This window comes from Lupinus angustifolius, chromosome LG12 (assembly GCF_001865875.1).
Source record: "Lupinus angustifolius cultivar Tanjil chromosome LG12, LupAngTanjil_v1.0, whole genome shotgun sequence".
Taxonomy (NCBI): domain Eukaryota; kingdom Viridiplantae; phylum Streptophyta; class Magnoliopsida; order Fabales; family Fabaceae; genus Lupinus; species Lupinus angustifolius.
Window position 1 is genome coordinate 9,715,016 of NC_032020.1, and position 11,150 is coordinate 9,726,165.

Genomic DNA, 11,150 nt, shown 5'->3' on the forward strand with positions numbered 1-11,150 from the left:
TTTTATTTTCCATTTTTTCCTCCTTAATTTATATCCCTATTTTATTTTCGTGGGAGACTTTGTTTATCCTTATCCACTTCAGTGCATGTTACGTACAAATACATCTATCCCCTTAAAAACTTTGTTGGAGTGTCAGAGAAACTGAAGCGAGAGATCTTATTTATATTATTCAGTTGTTGTATGTGCACTGCACTTAGTTTGCTAGTAATTTTAGTTGCTTATTACTTCAGTAATATTTCCCAGGTGATGTCCTAAATGCACCTCATGAATATATATAAATTGTTTGAAAATTATTAATTCAAATTTTTATTATTTAAGAACATTTTTAGGTGCTGCTGATTGCTGAACCAAGAGATCGATTAGATTTTGTACTATAGATGTGTACTATATTTTTGGTTTGTAAATTATCATAATCTTTCACTTTAATCACAATTTCAATACAATCTTAGATCTAAAAGTGCATTAATCTAGACTATATATTAAGATAGATTTATTTATTGTATATATCGATCTCAACCACATATTATATTTATTAATATACATTAATCAAAATATATATTAGAAAAAATAGATTAAACAGGTAATTTGGTATATGAGGAAGTGAATGGGGAGAGTAGTGTATTTGTAATACAATTTTATCATTCAAAAAATTAATATAACAAATATATTATGATTTTCATATAAAAATCATATATTTCTCTCTATCATTTTTTAATAGACAAATGTTAGTGTATTAGTATTTGTTTAGACTTAAACCCTCAATATCATTTCTTCATTCCTTGAATCCTTCCTTCATTATAACTTTATAACTTGAACCCTCAATATAATTCTTCCACCTGCTATTTTTCTCTCATATCAAATAATTTTTAAAATTAACTATTTTTCTTACTTTATTCTCTCTTCTCATAATTTATCTTCTTAACTTTTCTCTTACTTTTTTTCTTCTTTCAACCAAAAAAGCCTAAATATTTAAAAATAGTAATCTATTATGAATGTAACCAATTTTCTATAAATGTATTTCTTTATTTCCACATGGATAGAACTTGACATGTTGCCGTATAAATTGGCCCACGTGATTTTTCTTTATAAATAATGTTGGAAAATTGGAAAATAAAGAGAAGGGGCAATCTTTTTTTTCATTGTTACCAGCAAACCAGGAAAATTTATTACCAAGTACCAGAGGTAAGGCAAGTTAAATTTCTGAATACATTCGCATGGGTTTGAAAGCGAATCAGAATATGATAAACAATCGCTAGATGCCTTACACAATTACCAGAACCACAGAGGCACAGACTAACATGTTGAACCATATGTTTTTTGAATTTATCAATATCTTTCTGAAAAAAAAAACTAATTCTTTTAAGGTATGTGATTGTTATTCTAAACAATTGTTATAAGAATGAATTTACCAATTATCTTCATATAATACCTAAGACGAGTTAATAAACTATGCGAAAAAGATGTATGTGTTGATAATGTATAATTTTTTATCATTATGCTATTTATAATTGATATTTAATCAAGATTGACTTTTCAAAAAAGTAATTCAAATCAATAGTAAATAATGTAGTTAATGTGTATAAATATTTATATCAACAATACATAAATATTATACACTCAACTAAATTCTTTATTCTTATCCAAGCATGCATCTTATCTATATTATAATGGATTCAATATATATATATTGACATTGTAAGTGTTTTTATATTGTTAGTAAAATATCCATCATTTATAGGGGTGACAATTGAGTGGATTTGGATGGATATAGATTTGGATGATAATGGATGAAAAGTCATCCACCAATCTGTATAAATCCATAAAATCACATTTCTAAACTATTTAATCCATACATATTCAATGTATTCCAATTCATCCATTCCATTCATATATTCATTTTAATAGATTGGATGGATGGATATCCAATCCATTATTTTTTAATTTCAATTAAAGCATTTTTGAAATAAAAAATCATTTTAAAAATCATTATTTAATAAAACACTTTTAAAAATTAATTTAAAAAACAATTTTTAAAATGTTTTTTAAACACTTTTAAAAATCTCAATATTTAAATTTACATGTGAAATATCTGAAATACAATAGTGCAGGTGAGATGATAGATATTATATTATGCAATAATGCATTTTTTATTCTCAATCATGACACAAATGTTAGATCAATCTTTATTAAAAAAGAATGCTTTGATAAAAATGATAATATTGTTGAAGGAATCCTTTTAATGTCACTAGTATCAAAACCGGTTCGTGTCGGCCGACTCAACCGATGAATCGATCTTAATACCACTATGATACAACATTTATTTCGGCCATGCAATTATATTGGTAAAAATTGATCACATCGTCCGGTTTTCAATTGAACAGTATTGGTCATGTTGACTAGTTCATTTAATTTTTTTTTTCAATAAAAATGATTTATTTTTATCAAAATATTTGTATTGATGATCAAACACACAACTACTATATTTTTTATACATCTAAAATATGGTCTACAATATACATTTTTAACAAGTGCTATAAATAAAAATAATTATTGTCTTCTTTGTTGATTTTTCAACATTAATATTAATATAAAATATATGAATATCTAACTTCACTAATATGCAGTTTAATACTGAACCATTAGTTGAACCACCATGCTACTATACAAGTACTCTGACTAGTACGATATTAATAATATTTGTTTATTTTTTGCACGTTGGGTTTGTATAGCAAAGTTGGGTGTGCATGTTGTTTTATGAGAAAAAATATTTTTGTTTTTATTTTTTGATGGATTGGATATTCATTCAAATATAATTGATGGATTTGAATCCATCTACTATCAACACTATCCATTGCATTAAATCCATTTAAACTCATTAGTTCTAACATATGAATTTTGATGGATTTAACTTGGTGGATTTGGATGGATTCTGAAATGTGGATAATTTTATCACCTCTAACTATTCATATCTTAATCATCATTGACTTTTTAACAAAAAATAATACAAATCAATAATGGATGATATGTTAAGAATGTAAAAAACTTTAGATAGAGTGTGTAAATTTTAAACTCTATTATAATTCCCCTTCCAACATTCTTTTTTGTTGTTAAAACTTTGTAATTCAGTTTAGTTAGTTAATCTAGTTAGTGTGTACTTTCTGTTTCTAGTAAGTAGTTAGTTGATTGATGCTATAAAAGGAAGGTTTGCTTTGTAATTGATTCAATGCTTAAGGCAATAAAACTAGACTCTAGTACTCACCTCTCAATATATCTTTTTCTGCATTCTTCTTCTTCACCAACAACTTTTCATTCTTCTTTAATATGTTCTTCTTCCTCTTCCTCGTGCTCTATTTCTTCTTCATCTGGTTTGCAAGTGAAGTGAAACAACAGTGGTATCAAGAGCTTTGTTTTAGGTGATTCCTTCGATTCTTGGATCCGTGTGAAAGGGGAAACTCATTCGTTCATTCATGGCTACAAACAGTGGCTTCACAATGACACTGCCCACTCTGGACTGCAAGAACTATGAAAGATGGCACATACAGATGAAGGTCTTGTTTGGTTATCAAGAAGTACTTGTTATAATCCAAGAAGGATATCAATCAGTAGATGAGGATGCAACCGAGGCTTAGAGACTTGTTCACAAAGATTGTAAGGCCCTTATTCATGATTCATCAATGTGTGGATGAATCGAATTTTGAGAAGATTTCCAATGCAAAAACAACAAAAGAAGCTTAGGACAGTCTTGAAAAATATTATGCTGGTGCAAGAAGGTAAAGAAGGTTAAGCTCCAAACCTTGAGAAGAGAATATGAATTGCTACAAATGAGAGATGGTGACACAATTGCAGAGTACTTCACCAAAATCAGATCACTAACAAATCTGATGAAAGGATGTGGTGAAATAATGAGGGATCAATTGGTAGTAGAAAAGGTATTGAGGACCTTAAACCCAAAGTTTGATCATGTAGTTGTTGCCATAGAGGAGTCTAAGGATCTTGAGGTGTTCAAGATTGAAGAATTGCAAAGCATATTAGAGGCTCATGAACAAAGAATCAAGGAAAGAAACTCAGAGAGAAACTCTGATCAAGCACTCCAAACACAAGCAAGCAGAAGGCCATTTAACCAAGGCAACTTCACAAAGAAACTCAAGAATAAATGGAAATCTGACAAAGGAAGAACCTATGAAGGAGCTAGGCATGATTCCAACTCATTTTATGGAAACAGAGGCAGTGGACAAGACCAGATGCTAAAGAGAAAGAAGAAGAAATTTGATAAGAAGAAAATTTAGTGCTTTAATTGCAAGAATTTTGGTCACTTTGCATATGAGTGCAGGTTCAATGTTGGTCATGGCAGTGGTCCAGAAATTGAAGCTAGGTTGGCTCAAGAGGAGGAATCTGAGGAGGAACAAGTCTTACTAATGGTCACATCTGAAAAGGAGGTCAAGGGTGACTACTGGTATCTAGACACAGGTTGCTCCAACCATATGTTAGGCAACAAGGATTGATTTGAGAGACTTGATGAAAATGCCAAGAGTAGAGTGAAGTTTGCTGACCATAGCTCCATCAATGTTGAGTAACCTACTTAGCCTTGGCCAACTACTTGAGAAAGGGTATGAAATGACCATGGCAGACAAGATGTTAAATGTGTATGATGTGACAAGAATCTCATCTTGAGAGTTCCACTATCCAAAAATAGAACCTTCAAGATTGAGATTCAAGTCAACAATCATAAGTGCCTACTGTCTAAGACAACTCATGATAATTGGACTTGGCATCAGAGGTATGACCATCTGAATTTCAAGAGTTTTGAGCTTTTGAGCAGGAAAGGAATAGTCACTGGATTACCATCAATTAGTAGTCCAAGCACACTGTGTGATGATTGTTTGTCAAGCAACCAAAGTAGGAGCAGCTTTGTGTCTCACATACCAACTAGATCAACAAAGTAACTTGAGTTGATCTACTCAGATGTATGTGGGCCCTTTGAAGAACACTCATTGGGAAACAACAAGTACTTCGTGACCTTCATAGATGACTTTACAAGGAAGACTTGGGTTTACCTGATCAAGAGGAAGAGTGAGGTATTCTCAATCTTTGTGAATTTTAAAGCTCAAGTAGAAAGACAGAGTGGACAGAAATTGATGACCCTGAGAACTGATGGAGGAGGAGAGTACTTGTCAAATGAGATGAAAGATTTTTGTGCCAAGGAAGGATTGACTCATGAAGTGATTGCTCCACATACCCCACAACATAATGATACTGAAGAAAGTAAGAACATAACCATTCTTAACATGACAAGAAGTATGCTCAGAACAAAGTCTATGCCAAAAAGATTTTGGGGTGAAGTTGTCTCTACAGCAATGTACATCATGAACAGATGCCCTACAAAAAGGCTAAAGGATACCACACCTGAAGAGGCTTGGTCAGGCTCAAAACCAAGGGTGGATCACTTCAGAGTGTTTGGTTCAATCTGCTATACTCATGTACCTGAAGCTGAAAGAAAGAAGCTTGATGACAGAAGCAATAAGCTTGTATTGCTTGGCTATCATACTATAGGTGCATACAAGGTTTATGATCCACTAAGTCATAGGATAATGTTGAGTAGAGATGTGAGAATTGATGAAACACAAAGCTGGAATTGGAATGAAACAAACAATGAACCAACAAGACACACAATAGTGCAGTTTGATGAAGGCCTATCAGATATGGAACAATTGCGTACTAATCAACCAGCTGTTGAAGAAATTCAAAACCAACCAAGACCACAAAGAGCTAGACAACCACCATGAAGACTAAGTGACTATGAAGTCTTCCCAGACTCAGAAATCACCACTGAAGGAGAGCTGGTTCACATGGCTCTATTGGCTGAAATGGAACCAGTAAACTCAGAAGAAGCATTCAGGCAAAGTCATTGGCTTGAGGCTATGCAAGAAGAACTCATGTCCATTGAGAAAAATAGAACTTGGGAGCTCACTCAGTTACCAAAAGGAAATAAGGCCATTGATGTAAGGTGGGTTTATAAAGTAAAAATAAATCCAAAGGGAGAAGTGACTAAATACAAGGCTAGACTTGTGGCAAAGAGATTCCTTCAAAGACAAGGCCTATACTATGATGAAGTCTTTGCCCCTGTTGCAAGAATGGAAACCATAAGGTTGGTGGTATCATTGACAAGCTATAAAGGTTGGTGCATTCAACAAATGGATGTAAAATCAACATTCTTGAATGGACCATTAGAAGAAGAGGTGTATGTTGCTCAACCCCCTGGGTTTGAAATAGCAGGGATTGAAGGATTGGTGTACAGATTGCATAAGGCTTTGTATGGCCTTAAGCAAGTACCAAGAGCCTGGAATAAGATGATTGATGGTTTCTTGTTGAAGCTTGGTTTCTCCAAATGCACAGTTGAGTATGGTGTCTACTTAAGAGGTGCAGAGCTAAATCAAATGATAATTGTGTGCCTATATGTAGATTATCTCCTAGTAACAAGCAGTGATGTGAGTGAGATCAATTCATTCAAGCAAGCTATGAAGAGTGAGTTTGATATGAGTGATCTAGGAAACCTATCCTACTTCCCAGGGATAGAATTCACTAGAATCAAGGGAGGAATTGTCATACATCAGAAGAAGTACATTGCTGATGTTTTGAGGAGATTCAACAAGTCACATTGCAACTCTGTTTCAACACCTGTTGAAGCAGGAAATCCAGTGCTCCAAGATGACTTAGTTGCTGATAAAACCATGTACATGCAAATGGTTGGGTGCCTAAGGTATATTTGCAACACAAGACCCGACATTGTGTATGATGTAGGCCTGATCAACAGATTTATGGAGGCACCAACAAGAGGTCATCTGCTAGCAGCCAAAAGATTGCTTAGATACATCAAAGGCACCATAGATTTTGGTCTGCTACTACCAAACCACTTCAGCAATCTCAGTTATGATATACTTGGCTTTAGTGATGCGGATTGGTGTGGAGATAAACTTGACAGAAAAAGCACAACATGGTATCTGTTTATGCTTGACAATTCACCAATCTCATGGTGTTCAAAGAAACAAGACGTGGTTGCCTTGTCCTTTTTGAAGCAGAATACATAACAACGTGTATGGCAGCTTGTCAAAGCCTCTGGTTAGACACATTGTTAGTAGAACTGAAGCTAAAGGAAGAAGGTAATGGCTCGGTATTAATGGTTGACAATAAATCAACCATACATCTAGCCAAGAATCCAGTGGCTCATGGTCGTAGCAAACACATTGAGACAAGATTTCACTTCCTAAGAGATCAAGTGAACAAGGGAAAGTTGAAGATGGTGTTCTGCCGAAGTGAAGAACAACTCGCAGATATCCTCACCAAGCCATTGAAGAAGGAGAGGTTTGAAAAGTTAAGGTTGAAGATAGGCATTGTAAGATTGAGTGTTGACTGAATTAAGGAGGAGTGTTGTTAAAACTTTGTAATTCAGTTTAGTTAGTTAATCTAGTTAGTGTGTACTTTTTGTTTATAGTAAGTAGTTAGTTAGTTGATGCTATAAAATGAAGGTTTTCTTTGTAATTGAATCAATGCTTAAGGCAATAAAACTAGACTCTAGTACTCACCTCTCAATGTATCTTTTTCTGCATTCTTCTTCTTCACCAACAACTTTTCATTCTTCTTTAATTTGTTCTTCTTCTTCTTCCTCTTCCTCGTGCTCTATTTCTTCTTCATCTGGTTTGCAAGTGAAGTGAAACAACATTTTTTGCCTAAATAATCACGAACCCGACGTTCATCCACGCCTTATGAACCTTCTTTGATATTTGTACCAATCTACTATGGGTTTGCAAATTTTGGGAGAGGGGACAATCCTCTATGGTAAATCGTCTATGGACAATTCTTTGGTAAATCCTCCCCTTACAACCATATTTATGAGTTTTTTAAAATATATGCCAAATGAAATATTTCAAGATTTTTCTAATACGTGTTTTCGGAAAAGATTTTAATTTAAGTAAAGTTTTATTAAAAACATAATTATTATTCTTGAAATACTAGATACCAAAATAACATAATTTTTAGAGTAAATATATATTTCAGTTTTTTATGTTTTTCGACCTTACTAGTATGGTTCCTCAAAAATTGAAAAACTTAACCCCCCAAAGATTTTAAGTATGGGTCAAATTAATTATTTTTATGATCAAATTAGTCTATATTAAGTATTGTAAAACATGTAAAAATGATTAATTTGACACACATTTAAATTATTTGAAGAATCCTCCAATTTTAGAAGGACTAAACTGATAAGATAAAAAAATATGAATGACTAAAATGTATAATTACTCTAATAATCATTATCAATGAAGTAAATAAACATGATGACACAAGTAAATAGTATGAACTGAGTTATTATTATCTATTAAATTTTATTAAAGTGAAACAATACAATGATCGTTTTGCAAAAGAAAATGACAAATATAGTTGACAATTATTTTTTCCTGGTTTCATATACCCTTAAATCCAAGATCTATATAGAGAATTAAATTGATCAACTCATTCATAATAATTATTTTTAATGATGATAAAATTAAAGTACCCAACATAATAAATTTAAAAAAATATTTTTATTAAAATACTCAATATATTTATCAAAATAAATAGTTAGTATGAAGGTATAAAACTTTATTGGATCCTAAGAAATCACACAAGTATAAATATTAGCATTTGGTACATGCTTCCCATAAGCAAAAATCCTAGGTCCAATTTTCATATATATATATATATATACTAGGAGAGCTAGCTCTATCTATCATGGATGTTTCTTGTTTGAACATAATTATATCTTTAATGGATGTGATCTGAAAAAGAATACATAAATAATACAAATTTCAATGCAAATAATGATCATGGATTATTACAATGATAGATAAAACTTTGAATAATATCACTTTTTAAAATTGTTGGACATTACATAGTATATACTTCGTTGGAGTAAAGATTATCTCTTTTTGAAAAATTAAAGGATAAAAATGAATGAAAATTTATGATTAGAGGCTCTATCGCAACTTATAAGTTTTGAAAATATGCTTAGATTAGATTTTCAAAAGCTGTAGTTCCCCATTATTTTTGTTTGTTAAACATTTCAATACAAAATTTGACAAGTCAATAAATATAATCTATCAAATAAAGCCAATATGTCAAATAAAGTGAAATTCCATTTTATCATGCCAATTATAAGTTAATATCAAATTTTATTATAATCACATTAAATTATTTACCTCGTTATCTCTTTTACTATATAAATATAATTACTAGCAAAAAAAAAAAAAGAAAAAAATCAACATGGAAAATGTCAAGCTATTTGGTAACAATAATGGATCAAGTAACTTTTATCAAAATATTAATATCATAATAATACATTCACCAAAACCTTACTATTAATTCTAAAGTTAACATATATGAAATGAATGACCAAGTAGTTTGATTGGTAAATATTTAAATTTTATTTTGTGAATATCTAGTGGTTTTTTTGGGGTACAAATATGTCTAGTGGTTTGATCATTACCTATTGTATTTCCTTATTTTTTTGTTGTTGTAAAATTCTCATATTAAACAAATAAAACCATCCATTTGTGGGGATTGACTCCATAATCCTTTGTTAAAATTTAAAGACCAACTATGCTAGCCACTAGACCAAAACATCACCTTTATTCTTTGTACTTTTGAATAATTTTATTTGAAGGTTACGGGATATTCAGAATTTAGAAGTCGTGTTAGCCCTGAATAAACTTTGAGCTGAAATTTTAAGAAGAGTTAATTAGAAGTCATGTTTGCTCAACACGACTCCTGAGTTTGAAATTTAAAAAATGACACTAAAAAGTTATGTTGGCTTATCAGAACTCATAAATTGGCAAATTAAAAATAAATAGATCACTCATAAGTTGTGTTGGTCTAATATGATTTCTGAGTGTGTTTTAAAAAATAGATATTAGAAATCGTGTTGACTGAACATGATTTATATATTGAGTTTTAATAATTTTAAGTGAATATTGAAAAAGTAAAAAATGAACATGGGAAAAACGAAAAAAGTGGGCCTCAAAAAATGATAAACACAAGACAAATATATATTTGAGAATATGAGATACTTTATAAACATCAATGTTGTGAAACTTGAGCTGGACTTCAAACCAGAAGAGATCTTGTATTAGGTTTAACCGGTTAAACCGTTTGGTTTGACCAGATCATTTTGTACATAATTAATAATTTTTATCTATAGATATATAATTATATATAAATGTAAATTTTTATATAATGAATGATCATGTATAATTATATTGAAGTAACATCTGTTTATCATTTTTTGAACTGAAGTGAAACAAAAGATTAGAGTAGAGTTCAACTTTTTTAATTTTTAAGTGAATCGTCCGGTTTACGTCCCGTTTTAATCCAGTTTAATCGGGTTTAACATGGTTGGACTATAATTTTTCCGGTTCGAAGTGATCCAACTCTCACTCAGTTAAGACGATAAACCAGAGTCGTTTTCAAGTCCGATCAGCGGTCAAACCGATCGGACTGTCTAGTACGGTCTAGTTCTCACAATACTGATAAATACATATCCATCACATATTTAAGCGTTGGATCAATAGTTAAGCAATAGGCCGAAGGTTGAATTGGATGCCATGGAAATGTGTAATTTTATTTCCTTATCACATTAACATTTAAAGGGCTGCATCCATTATAGGTGCCATGGACTGGGATGTTAAGCCCACAAATCTATAAGAGAGACACTGATCAAATAAATCCAATGAGGAGGATTGGAAAACAGGAATATGTAGCAGATGGAGAAACAATTTTATAGAACATTTCCAAAACATGTAACATGGCCCAAATATGCACATTCAAGGCCATATGAAATAACAGCAGCCTCTTGAATGTGTTTATAGTTTATACCCAACATATTAATGGTAATGGGGAAATAAGGAAACACGCATATTATAACAATTGTTATGTAAATATGTTGTCCTAAATTGTTTCTTAAATTATATGTGGGACCAATGATATTGAAGTAAAAATAAAAAATATTTAATTTTTTTAATTGTTATGACATTTTTTTCTTTGTTCTAAGACCACATTACAACCTTAGATTTTGTCTTGCTACATGATTATCGGTTGTCTTGTATGATATCACATGACACAGG